The sequence below is a fragment of the Elaeis guineensis genome, chromosome 7 (assembly GCF_000442705.2).
Source record: "Elaeis guineensis isolate ETL-2024a chromosome 7, EG11, whole genome shotgun sequence".
NCBI classification, from domain to species: Eukaryota; Viridiplantae; Streptophyta; class Magnoliopsida; order Arecales; family Arecaceae; genus Elaeis; species Elaeis guineensis.
The window spans coordinates 70,356,823-70,372,237 of NC_025999.2; positions in this window are offsets into that span (position 1 = coordinate 70,356,823).

The following is a 15,415-nucleotide window of genomic DNA, read 5'->3' on the forward strand; positions in this document are numbered from 1 at the left end:
TAAATTACCATCATAAATAATTAACTACGATAAAAATTTTATCACTAATAATTAGTCGCTAAAAATAGGATCACAGATAATATTTTATGATAAAATAAAAATTTTTGTCTCTGATAATACTTTTTAAGATGGAATATTTTCATCAAAATTTTTTTTATTTTTTAAATTATTTATAATTGAAAAGTTTCATCACAAATAAATGATTTTACTATGAAAATATATTTCATCATAATTAAAATTATTTACGATAAAAATTTTTATTGTCAATAATTTAATAAATAAATTTAATATTTTTAAAAAAATAAAATAAATTATTTGTAATGAAAATTTTCATCTCAAATAATCATATTTAAGATGAAATTTTGTTTCCATTGGAAATAAAGTTATTTGTGATGTATTTTTACATCCCAAATAATTAAGAAAGAAAATATTTTTTAAAAAATAAAATAAATTATTTATGATATAAATTTTCATCATAAATAAAAATATTAGCATTCAATTTATTTTTATCTTTAATAAGGTTATTTGTGACAAAAATTTTCCATCGTAAATAATTTAAAAATATATTTTAATTTTTTTAAAAATAAAATAAATTACTTGCAATGAACAATTTGCATCATAAATATTTTCATCATAAAAAAATTTATTTACGATGAAAATATTTGGTGGCAAATAATTTTAAAAAAAAATTAATTTTTTTTAAAAAATAAATTATTTACGATATAAATCTTTCATTACTAATTAAAATATAATATTTTTTAAAAAATAATTTATAAATATATATTTTTTAATTTATATTTTTAATATTTTATATTTATAATTTATAAAATAAAAATAAAAAATTCACACAATAAATCCACAAATAAATTTGATCATTTCTTTATATTAAAATATAATTATAAAAAAATAAATTTAATAATTACAAGAGATCCAAAATAAAAATGAAAGTACAAAAACAAGCGTCTAGCTGTCAAACATCAGCATCTAGAGAAGGAGAACAGATAGAGTACGATGGATTGGCATGTTGCTATCTCATCAACTTTATCATGTGCTCTATCTGTGCCATCTACTTCATCATCTGCATTTGAAACAACTGGCACAAGTCGATGCATACAACCAACTCATCAGCTCGCTGTCGATCCTCAGCAGCCTATCTCTGTATCTCCATCAATCAGACATTACAGGCAGCATGGATATCAGCCCTAGATGAAAGTGAAGATGGGAGAGCTCTGATCCCATGCCCTAGCCTCCTAACATAACAGAATCTCGTACCAAGTATCTGATCATAGATCTTGTCATCTGTGGGTGCGATTGAGTCCTCAAAGATAGGCTGGGATCTAATCTCTATCATACGATCCTGAAAATTAAAATTATAACCATTCTAGGTTTGTACTGAAAATCAAAATATCACTGAAAAAAATAGTTGAAAAAACTTACATAAAACTCCTGACAGAGAATTGCCTAAAACAATAATGAATAAATCATTAATATGATATATATCTATAAACCTAATAGATATAATTAAAATCAAATTTTATTATATAAAAAATATTAAAATACTACTCAGACCCATCTCTGTAGCATCCTCTGGCGGCTCTGATGGTGAGACAGTGGAAATGGGGGAAAGCTCATCCTCAAGATAGGCTCGGAACTCGAATGTGGTCATCTTCCTCTTGGTGCCATACCCGTAATGCTTAAATCATGCATATTGTTGAGAAATGTGTCTCAAAGTCAATCGTTAGACAATTATACTCATCTTGTAAACTGTATATAAATTTTTATTAATAAAAATTATTTGATATTTTCATTACAAATTGACCATCTTTGAACTCTTGTATTGTAACGAAGTTCTTAAGACTATATATATTAATCGATAAAGAAAGATTTATCGTTAAGTCCTAAAAATTATTCGCGACCAAATGATACGCTATTACTAGGACGATAGCGATATCAAGTGTAGGTTGTTGTGTGCCATATGAATTGGTTGTCCTCTTAACCAAATAGTATAGAGATATTGTTATAGCATGCAGATAGAATATAGGAGTACATTCGCATCGAACGTGACCATGTGCTGAGCACTCTACTGTCAAGAGTAGCTTGTGAATGATATGGGTATAAGTGTCCCTCCGATATGAGACTACCATGGTGACTTATAAACAACTCATTGTACTTTAGTATCAGATTATCTGAGTTTCTAACTTAGTGACAGAAGGATATTAGGTACAGTCAAGTACTTATCAAGTCAGTGTGTGAGTTAAGATGGAATTGATCCCTTTGAATTGGTAGGAGATATGCATCAGTGTATTTCAATTTAGCAAAATCTTGGTCAGGATAATCCATGAGATAGATTTGAAAGATTGAAATACAATGTGGTCGACCTAATTAGGATTGACAATTAAACCCTAAGTCATCTTGAGCATTTGGGTCAAAGGGATAAATTATACGGTAATCGTATGCTAGTATGTTCTAGAAGGTTGCTTTGCAACACTTCGACCCCTCCGATCATCGGGTCATCATTGCTAGATGGTTATATCGATTGATATAGAAAGTTGTTTCTATGCTACCAACTTAGGTTCGAACCTATAAGGTCACACGCATTAGAAAATTTAATCAGATCTGATGGCTGAAAAGTCCAATTGGATTGTGACTCTGGTGAAGAGTCCTACTTGGACTAGGACTCTGTGGGAGAGTCCCATTGGGACTGAAATTTTATCATTTATAGAGAATTAATTAGTAATTAAATTACTAATTGACTTAATTTGATTGAGTAAAGAGCTTTGGAACCAGTCTAATTGAATTAGATTTAGTTCGACTCAGATTGTGATTGATATGATCAAACCTGATTACAAGAGAAATTTGATCCAGATTCGATCAGGATTTGGATTCAGTTAATTTTTAATTGAATTAAAAATTTGATGAGATATTTAAATTTTTAATTATATTAGATTCATTTCTATCAGTAGTTTCAATCCAAATTTGATTTGGATTAGAATTGAATTAGACATAAAGAGTCCAAGTCAGACTAGGACTCTATCCTTATCTTTTGCGTCACATCTGGATCCATATCAATTTCTTCACATCTAATTGGATTTGGATTGTGATTTGATATCATAAGAGAGGATCTAATAAGAGTGGTTGGCTATAGATGATGAGTCATAATATTATCTCTTGCCTAATTCGAATACGATCTGAATTAGAGATAAGATGCAGACTAAGAAAGAGATTTTTCGTATATAATATATTGTTGGAGCCATATTATTTTTTTTCTTATTTTTCTTAAAAAATTCTTTAGTATGTGAGACTCTAAATTTTTTCTCCATGTGTTAATAGTTTTTTTGAAATTTTTGAGGATGCCAAATGGGGTTTTGGTGTTGATTCATGGCATCCTTTCTTGGAAAGTCATAATTTCTAGTCTATAAAAAGGGGACCCCTCTCTTGGACGTCCCATAATCAATTTTCTTGTAAATTTTTTATTTTTAGAGCCTCTTCTCCTCCTTCTCTCTTCCTCCTCCAGATCTCCTATCACTTTAGAGTGTCTAAGGTGTTTGTAGAAGAAGAAAAAGGTCAGCTGTTGAAGTTGTTCGCAGACTAGCATCTCCGAGCCCCTAATTTGTGTCAGTCTTCGCATGAATTTTTTTATAGAGGCCAGATGACTTCATGTGGCTGCAAGTGACTTGAGGAACACCCTCTCCAATTATTAGATCAGAGAAGATCAAGATCAAAATTTATTTGATAACGATCTCTAACTTATTTTGATTCCTATGGTAGATCTAATAGTTGGATCTAGAATTTTAGCATCGATGAGATCGATGTGATTTTTATTTTCAGATTTAAAGTATATATTTTTTATATCAAAGATCCTGATATGATAATCTAAGATTAAATCTTATACATATGATTAGGATTAAATTATTTAATTTATTATTTCTGCTGCATAAAATTTTTTAATTGCATGTACTACACTACCATAAATTTTCTTCACATATAACTAATTTGACATATAAATAAATATAATAATAAATAATAATAGTAAAAAATATATAAATACTAATGAATAGAATTGTATTGCATATTATTATTGTAAGAGAAGATTCAATAAAGAATATAGATTTACTCATCAATATCCTCCTCGATTTGTAGATCCTCCTCTAAATCATAATAATTGACTAATGTATCGTCTTCTATCTCATCATCATTTATGAACTGATCATTGTCCTTCGAATTATCAAGATTAAATACAAAATCAGCTTCAACTTCATTGGACGACAGATCAGCTCTATTCAAAAGAGTTGTCATAAGTTTTTCATCAACAAGAAGCTAGGTCAATATTTATTCTTCCTCTTGAAAAGCTTCCTCTTCATGTAGATCTGAATTTTCATTCATCTCTAATCAAGTTGGTATGTCATATACATCTCTAGGTATTATTTTTTGTATGACATGCCAATCACCTCGATACTTCAGATCCTTCAAATATATTACTTATTTCGCTTGAGTTGCTAATATATACAGCTCATTCTGGAATCATATTTATGCAAAATTTATATTGATATCCATATGAATACTGATTTTTTTATTGCTAATATCCTACCATTCACACTGAAATAAAAATACTGAATTATTGGATCCATACTTTAGTTCTATGATATCTATCAATATACTGAGATATTCAATCACATTTTCTCCTTCATATCGTATTGTAGCAATCCCACTATTCTGGATCCATCTTTGCATCTCAAGCTCTCTTATATGAAATCTCATTCCTCCAATGATACAGGATGCGTAGTGGTTAACCTTTTGATTGGAGTCACATGCTAAATCATATAACTCATCAGTCATACCCTCTTCTTTATTGAAATACCTATATTTCATCTACAATATAATATAAAAAATTATATTGGTTCAAATAATTAATTTTAAAATTATTAAAATATAACATAATACTGGTGGAACTTGCATGATCTCCAAATCATTTTGTAAATTTTCTTTTATGTCAATCATCAATATCTATATTATTCTTCTTAGATAGTATATTTTTGTACTCACTGCAACAAATCATGATTTTTAATTTTACATCAACATAAAAAAACTAATTAGAACACTAAAAAGTATGCTAAGATGGTACTTACTTAATAAAATCTTCAATTTCTTCACAATCATTTAGAATATAGAAGTGTGGCTTGGATGGCTTATTCATGTCCATAAATTCATATCTCCTTCTATTCATGAGTCAAACCGTTTATTTGAATATGGATAGTGTCAGTTCATCATTATCCTATTCATGGTCTGCATTATAATCTGTATGATTGAATCTTATTTTGATATCATCAAAATATCGAGCAGAACATGACACTCTCCGTAGCTATATATGCTTCCGCTATCGACCCTTCAGACTATACCTTATTGCACACATACTTTTTTAGGGTACATAAAAATCTATAAATAAAAATAAATTTAAATTTAACTAATACATTTACATCTTATAATTGATATGACAAAGAAATTATGATTTCTTTATTTTTCAATAGGATACATCCATCGATAATGTATCAGTCCAGCCAAAAGAGCTTCTTTTGGGAGATGAACAGTCAGGTGCACCATAACATCAAAAAATAATAGTGAAAATTTTTTTTCTAACTTATAAAGAATGGGCATAGTATCATTCTCAAATTTTTTAAGTTAATTTTTAATTTTTGACAACACAGTTCTCAAAAAAATACTCTCAATTCAATCAATGCAACTGAAACATCATCACTTAGATAGCCATATATGACCATAGAAAGTAAGTACTACATTATCACATGGGAGTCATGACTTTTCATGTTAGAGATATTGCCATCATTGTTGCCAACATATTTCGATACATTTGAAGCATAAGCATCAGAAAATTTTACGATTTTGAACCATCCACAGAAACTCTTCTTCTCCTTGCCAAATAGTGAATAACATACAGATGGCATAAAAAATTTATCATCTCGACGAACTAAATGCAACTCCAATCAAATTCTTATTTTTTGCAAATCAAGATTATAAATTTTTGAATTATTTTTTTATTTTTTTCTATGATGTTCAACATTGTATCGATAACATTATCAGAAATATTCTTCTCAATATGCATTACATCCAGATTATGACGAAATAGTAACTGCTTCCAATATGGTAGTTCAAAAAATGTGCTTCGCTTCGTCTAATTCAGCTCAGCTTCAATACGCTTCCTCTTGCGAATACCCAATATTTTTCTAAATTTCATATTTTCAATGGCTTCAATAACAAAATCTCTCTCCATCAAAAAAAGCTGCTTTAATCAATATCAAATTTTGGTCAAATAACTTCTGACTCCATCAGTTCACGATTTTAGTATGAAGTAACTTGATCAAAAATTCTAACTTAGAGAACTTTACACAATTTGGATAGAGTGGCTCTCATGCATCCCTTACAAGCTTTGCAAACTATTCAAAAGTCTCTTTTACCTCATTAATATTGTGTTTATGATCAGAACTGCCTTTAGATGCACTAATACTCATGGATACATTTGAACGAACACTCTGATGTAAATTATTCAATAATGAACCTATACCATCATGTTTGATAGGTTAAGTAGCATCACTATCATCTTCAATATCATCATCATCATGCACAACTTCATTCAAATCACCTTTTTCATGCCATATCCAGCGAGTATACTTCTTGTCCATACCATAACATAGCAGATACTCCTCAACAAGTGATATGTGATGATATACCATATTAATACATCTCTTACATGGATACTTTATCCTACTGGCACTGTTAGTCTTACACCGTACAAACTTCATAAAATTTCGAATACCTTTTCGATATTCAAGCAAAAAAATATCTCTGATATTCATCCAACTTTTATTGATATCCATCTAACAACAAAGAAAACTGTTAATAATAAAAAAATATTTAGGGTTTAGGATTAATTTAGGATTTAGGGTTTAGGATTAATTTAGAATTTAGGGTTAATTTAAGGATTAGGATTTACAGTTTAGGGTTTCAGAATTTTAGGATTTAGGGCTTAGGATTTTAGGGCTTAGGATCCATGGCACACTATCTATGTATTCTGTATATACAAATACAAGGCAATTGATATCTAATTATTTTATTATTTAAAATAACTTATATAATAAATACATCTTATCACCAACTAATAGATAAAGTTAGGTCCTATCCCATTCAAAAATTATATTAATTCTATAGATCAATTATAGTAATCAAACGATATACAATAGAGATCAAAAAAAATTTTGACAGTATTTTTCTTAGTTCTTCTCATATGACTGAAGATGTATGAAGAGAACTAAAGAAAAATACTATTCAAAATTTTTTTTAAACCCTCAACATACCATTTGATTGCTGTAATTACTTATAGAATTAATTATAATTTTTAAACTATCCAAATTGAATAATTAATTGACCAATATACATAATTTTTTCATCCATATAAAAATATATAAATATACGGATGCCATAGAATATGTACATTAATCAAAAAATAGATCTATAGTTCTATGTAATGTAAATTTTATAAAAATAAATATCTAATTAATTAGTTAAATTAATATATAATTTTAAAATATAAATTCATTAAAAAAGATATGGTTGTGTAATGAAATCAGATATTGATAATAAAATCAAATAGCAAGTAACAATATATAGTTTGTGTAATAAAGGATCAGAAACCAATGACATCAAAAAATTAAGGGTTGTCAACAACTACTACATTAGTATATTCAATAATATATGGCAATATCAAGATTGATTGGTGCAGTGAATTCTTAAATTGTTTGACACTGCATTAAGGTTTCTAAAGTATTTACTGTATCAAAATGAATAGGATTTGGTGCCTTTACATAGTGTGTATTGCTTTTTTACATTCTTTCTAAAATACTCTTCATTTTTTTGTTCTCTAAAGCCCCTTGCCTATCCTGCTTGCCCTCCAAATAAAACAGCATGCACAGTAAACCCTAATTGGCATGACTTACATTTGAAAATAATTTAGATTTTCATTGGAAGAATTATTTATCAAATATTATAATATTAAATATGACTCAAGCCTCAAAGAATAAGAGTCGCTGCATGCAGCAAACTGCTATTTTAATAGGTTGTGGAGAGCAGTGCAACTAGCAAGGCTTCATTATTGATTTGAAGATTGTTGCAAGTAAGAAACTTGTTTAAAGGAACACCTATGAAAGCTTGAACTTTAGTGGGGTCTAGGGTTTTCTTTCCCAACAAAAACTTATTAGAGGACATGAATTTTTATTTGAAACTTTATCACATTTAGAACCACATTTTTCGCCCATGGAAAATTATTGCTATTTTTGTTTTCTCCTACAAAATGTTTGTTTTGTCTTGCTGTGGATGGCTTTATAAATTCTAAAAATATTCATTTTTTATGTCTTCAACATCTACATGTACTCTATAAGTATATCTTTATTTCTTACTATCTGGCATGATGCTTATCAAAATGCTCCTATTGCATGCTTCTTCTACATGAATAAATACGGCATTAGGTCTCCCTATCTTTCTTCCTCTTTACATCAACTATCAAGCATGAAAACTGCCTTCATTGCTGCTGTCTTTGGCATGAACAACTACTCGCTTCACAAAAGCAATTAAAAAAATCACCCATAATACAGCTAATTTCTATATCCTATTTACCTATTGAGATTTTAATCTTTTTTACTTCTTAAAATATGCATGCATAACTAATCAAAGCAAATATTTTCAAAAATTAGCAAGAATAGCTAACAATCTCCAAAATCAATCCATCAAAAAGACCACCTCCAATCCAGCAAAATATGCTAAAAAAAAAACTAAAGGGTATACAGATGATACCTTTCTTAAGGGGGGACACACCGCAGATCGGAAGCCAAGAGGGGGCCACGAGCCATCGCTCGGGGGCTGACCGGCGGCAGGAGGGAGGGCTCCAGTAGTGGTGGGATGGAGGAAGGGAGGGGAGGGAGGGCTCCGACGGTGGCGGGATGGAGAAAGGGAGGGTTGGGAGGGCTCTGATGGTGGCGGGACGAAGGAAGGGAGGGGAGGGAGGGCTTAGCATTGGTGGTGGGACAGAGAGATGGTAGCAAGAAGAGCAAGGAGGCTGCTGGTGACGACAGAGAAGAAGCCAAAGAGGGGGGGAGGGAGAGGTAGAGAGAAGGGGGTTTCGTGGGAACCAAGAGAGGCAGACAAAAGTGACACGGGATTTTTATTTAACTTTTAGCGACGTAAGGTGATTTCTATCGCTAAAAATTATTATTAGCGATAGATATTCTATTTTCATTGCTAATAATTTTCATCAATTTTTTTTTCCTCTAAAAATTTTTCTCTCTAAAAAAAATTAACCAAAAAATTTCCATAAAAAAATTAATTTGCGATGAAAAACAAATTTCTGTCTTTAATAAGTGTTATTAGTGATGCAAAATATTTTTTCATTGCTAATAATTTTCATTAAAAAAAATTTTTTCTCTAAAAATTTTTTTGTCTAAAAAAATTTAACCAAAAAAATTTTATAAAAAATTAATTTATGATGAAACAAAATTTTTTGTTGCTAATAATATTATTAGCGATGAAAATATATTTCCGTCGCTAATAATTTTTGACAAAAAAAATTTTTCTAAAAATTTTTTTTCTCTAAAAAATTTAACCAAAAAATTAGCGATGAAAAATATTTTTACATCGCAAATATTTTCTGCAGATGCACGCCACCTATATTATGATTGCGAATGGAGACGACAAAAACTCTGATGTGATGCAGAGGGTACAGGAATTTCAATAATTTTTGGACCGTTCGATGCAAAGCAGCATGCATATCGTTCGATGCAATATGGGATGCATGCTATTCGATGCTCATGATCTTCGAAGTGCAAATTACCCAAATTGATCCATGATCCAATCCGAATCAATCCAATTAGACCGATCCAAAATTTTTCATCGTAAATAATTAGACATTAGCGATGAAAATATAGCATCCATCAATGATTCATCCCCCTCGGCTTTTGCCATGCTCGAATCAAATTTTTTTTTTTTCGTGTAAGTCTGACGGTCAAAAATTGTTAAAATTTGAGAGTTAGTACAAAAAGAGAAGGGTAGGAGATGAACGGGATGAGTGAAAAAAGAAGTTTGGAAAGTTGCAAGTTCAGACTTTACGATTGGTTAAAGAGAATGTTAATACAATAGAGGGATAAAAGTCGGCAGAGAAAGAGAAGTAGGATAAAAGTTGGTAGAAAATTTTTTTTGTCATAAATAATATACCATTTATTTTTTAAATTTTTTAATTTTTCATCAATTATTTGCAATAAAATTTTTTTATCACAAATAAATTAGTATTTATGACTAATTTTCATTGCAAATATATAATTATTCACAACAAAATATTTTTATCATGAATAATCTTCATTTATTTTTTTTAAATATTTGATTTTTCATTGATTATTTACGATAAAACTTTTTTATCAGAAATAATTTAATATTTATGATGAAAAATAAATTTCTATTGTAAGAATGAACTTATTTGTGATCAAAAATTTCTGCCACAAATAATCTATCATTTATTTTTTTAAATTTTTGATTTTTCATCGATTATTTGCGATAATTTTTTTTTTGTCACAAATAAGCTGTATTTGCAATAAAAATATATTTTCATTATAACTACTCTGTTATTTGTGATGAAAAATATTTTTCATCACACATAATATATTATTTGCAATGATAATATTTTTCTATCATAAATACAAGTATTTGTGATGAAAATATTTTTATAATAAATAATTCTATTGTAAAAATTCTATTTTTTTGTAGTGAATATTAGTTTGTATTCTTCTGTGATCTAAACATTAAAATATATTGGTTTTAGCTCTATATATCTTTTAGTGTGTGTAGTTTATGGTTTATAAGAGGGATTCTTAATTTAAATATTTTATTATATATTTTAGCATACTAGCATAAAAGAAACTGTCCATTCTTTTGTTTATTTGATGTATAGGTTAGAGATGATCAAATATGTGATTTCTAGTTTTAAACATCTTTATTGATATAGGTTATAACAAATAATGTGGATTTTCAATTTAATTACTTAATTGTTGATTTAGGATATAAGAGGAGCAGATTCCCTCTCTCTTTTTGAGATGAGCTTAGTCCATCCCATTAAAACATATACGTTTGGTATAGAAAAGTATAAACATTAGCTAAAAAAATATGCATTTATTTTGAAAATATTTGCATTTAGGTGTTTTGAAGGCATGACTGGAGCATATCTATTAATGCTAGAACAAAAATGTGTTAAAAATTCAGCATCAAGTATTTCTTTAAAAAAGTGGTCCAATTTGGAAAAAAAAGGAAATAAAATGGGTTGTTTTAAAGAATCCTCAAAACTACCCACCCATTTTGAAGGATAGGATGCGTTGAGATTGGTCAACATAAATGACTATAATCTATGTAGAGATAACTTTCCAATATCTCTTTACGGTAATAGTAATGCTAGTATGATGAATCAGAAAAAGTCTTAAAAGATTCCAATTGAAAGGATATTATGGTTTTAGTATTGGGTTTTTATCTTCTTTCCCAATTAGGAATTTTTATGTTGACACAATTTTACATATTTGCCTCATATTCTATATTACAATTTCCCTGGTAGTCCAGAATCTGGACCCCATGGTCCCTTTAAATCAATGGCAGCATTCATGTAGGGAGCTAATTAACGTGTCAAGATTGTGATTCATTATCTCCTATCACCCTTTTTTTCTTCTCTTAGGGTCCATTTGATTGGAGATAATCTGACATGAAAATATGAATCTTATATTAAATTACTATATTTGGTATGAAAAATGAAAGAGAAAGATGGTAAAAAAATTGATGGATCTCATATTTATTTTTCAGAAAGAAGACAAAATAAATACCATAGAGGGTTAGTATTTGGTAAATTTCTAAGTGGTGATAATCTATACTTGACAAAAATATTCTTAATAAAGTTGCATATATAATTATTGAATATGTTCTGATATCTTTCTAAATTCCTTCAGAGCCTTTACAAAAAAATTAAAATAGAGATGGCATTATATAAAAGACTATGTGATTATATAAAAACTAATTGAAGATAATAATATTATTTTAGTATTAATAAATTATTTTATATTAAATGATATATTTGTAAATTTTGTCATATTTCTATGTAAGATTACCTCCAATCAAAAGTAGTAATTTTTTTTCAATATCATTTTTCGAAATAATTTTTCTACTAACTAAATATAATAAAAATTATTTTTTTGTAATTATTTTTTTAGATAAATAATTTTTATAAATCATTAGATTATTCTGTAATTTGACACACCCTAACTAAATGGGCCCAAGCTTTTTATTTAAGAAGAAAGAACTGCAAAAACTTACAAATGTGCGGAAGAGAGAAAAAAAAAAAGATAGACTAACTGCCATTATAATGTGGAGAACTATAACTATTGAAGATCTCTTTTGATCCCTCCCCTTGCAAATCGCCCGACAAATAGTTGTGGCTAGTTGACCCTAAACTGGCCTAATCATCCTTGGGATCCATTTCCCCCGTCTATGTCCTCCGCATGAAACTCAATGAGGTTGGTCTCGCGTTGATCTATAGATTCACCTAAATATATATTTTTTTTTTGTTAAAATAAAATGAAAGTTGGAGGGGGGTTACCTGGTGCATCTACCTCTTTTGGGCGTAACCAGAGGGCTCCAACCTCCACTGAAGAATGTTCGATTTAGGATCGAGTTTGGATAAATAGGCGGCCTCTTCCCTACTATATGGATGAATCCAACGGATGAGTACGTCATCCCAGTACCATCGAGGGCTAACGGACCAGATGCTGTGTCTAGACCACCAAAATACGCTCCATTCGACAGTCATTCGCACCCTGGCATTTAATCGCAATCCGATATCCGCCATAACTCGAATCTGGGTCTTGCCATTGGAAACAAAGATCCGCTCCGTTGGGATGCCACCTCAATAGCACCTAAATATATTTTAAAAAAGATGTTTTTAGAAAAGTCCCTATCTACTGCATCAATTCATTTTAGGGGGTGCTTGGTTTGGAAGAGTGAGGATTTGAAAACAAAATGAGAATGGATGACTCTCATTCCAACCGTTTGGTTTGGGAGGAGTCTTATTCCGATTTCGATTTTGGGATAGAATGGGAATGGTTCAATCTATATAAAATTCAATCTCTATTCTCATCTGTGGATTCAAATTTTCATTTCAATTTTGATATCAATTTCTATTCCCGTCACGAACCAAGCATTTTGGAAGATTTGGTCATTCTGATTCTGATTTCAAGCAACTTTGATTCCAGTTTCGATTTTGATTCTGATCATGAACCAAACACCCCCTTAGGTTCTTGGAGAATAAATAGAATGGTGAGTGGTTGGCACTGCACAGCGTTGCTCTCCTAAATATTTTTATGCATATAAAAGATAAGATTAGTGAAATACTGTGTAATCATTTTGTGATAAAATTTGACTCTCATGGTATGCCACTAAGCTCTGGTAGGTGGTGTGGCTGGTAGATAATCGAGTTGGAGATTAAAGATGAATTGAGGATGGGCATCAGTGCTTGCAACTATAAGTCTATTTAGCAGAGATTATTTGATGAAAATTTTTTTGATGATTAAGTTAATAGAAACTTGAGAAACAGTCGAAAGAGAGTTTCCGTTCAAAAGAACTTATCTGTAATTTTTTTTTTTTTATTTGGAGAGGATCCATGAACTATTACCTCGGACTCAATGTCAATTATGATATTAATGGATTTAAAATATAGATAATTATTGTATTCATGATTGGATAATCATTATGTATAATTATTACACCCATAATAGGAGAAATATCGATCCACATTTGTAGGAGTGAAAGAAATAACCCGAAAAATTATATTAGAGCTGGATATCTCCCGATTTATGAGTCGTCGTTAGGAGGCCGAGGTGCAGCTCGGTAAACATCCGAGGGCTGAAAATTGGTTTTCTCCGTATCAAATGGGATGTCACGTAATTCAATGGTTTTGGGCAGGCATACGGTAGTTGAATAACTATTTTTATAAATCCCATATTGGCGGACCCACTTGACACATTACATTGTTTGCAACTATAAATTCACACATAACATTAATCTCGCCTTAATTTATATCTAACAAATTAATGACCATTTAATTTATGTCCACGATGCCGTTTTGGACACTCGAATCTCTCGTTCCAAATTGATGCTTTCCCAAATTCCAACTGCTCCATTTGCCAGCATTTCCCCGCCCACAACGGCACGTCCTTTTGCAATTTTTTTTAGTGTGAAACCAAGATTTTGGGCAGGTTGTTTTTTTCTTCCTTTCTCAACAAAGAAAGGCCGTCAGTTTGACAATGAGGGCTTTTGGTATCAAAAAAAAAAAAAACTTGACAATGAGGGCATTTGACAAATGCATAGATTGGTGTGCTACGCCTAAATTTGTTGGTAAAAAGTGGCATAATATGACGTAACCTATGTCCATTATAAATAAAATTGTCAACATATTTTTTTTTTGGGAAAATTCACTGTATTTTTCTTTCTTTTATCAACTCTACCATGATAATGATATATATGTCTACAAAACTTCAAAAAGAAAACAATTATTTTAAGATGAAAAATGTTATATCATGGACGGTCTCAAAGCTAGTTGGCAATCTTAAATGCCAAGCACTTTTCTGGCTAGTATATGAAATTTTCATTAAAAATAAAAATGATATAGCATAGCTAATATTGTTATAGTCTTAACTATCTTTGCTCTGAACATATGGACTTTCTCCTTTGCCTCCACATGAAGTAATAAAAAGCCTCCTTGTGTCATAGAGCCTGGTATAAATAGTCAAGGTGATTCACCAATCAAATTGCTTTGTGAAAGAGAGGATGTGATTAGATGCTTAGAGGTGTATATAAGAAGCATACCCGTAAAAATTATAACAATACTGGTAAATGATGGTGCATATAGAGGGAAATTAGGTACTTTTAAAGTATAGAAGCCTGCATACCAAAATATCGGAGCAATAGTGCTGATGGCTTCAAGAAAAAGGAAAAAAGAAAAATAAGATCGATAAAACTTGAATATTGAAAAGAGGAAATTTTGATATAAAAATAATGTTGAAATCTTATATGAAATATTTTATAATATAAAACTCATTTTTTATAAATTAGTATAGATTTTGTTGGAAGCATAAATATATAGTATTATTAGATACCTTAATTGAAAGCCTTAAACATATATTTAATTGGTTAGCAAAGCAAGACAAAGATATCTGCATTGGTTCTTTAGCACTACGATATGGTATGCCCCCCTATGCTATATCATTCTGAGTTGTTCCAATAATGCTAGAGCCAAAAAGGGAAGAAAGAGAGATGAAGGGAGAAGAGGGAGGAG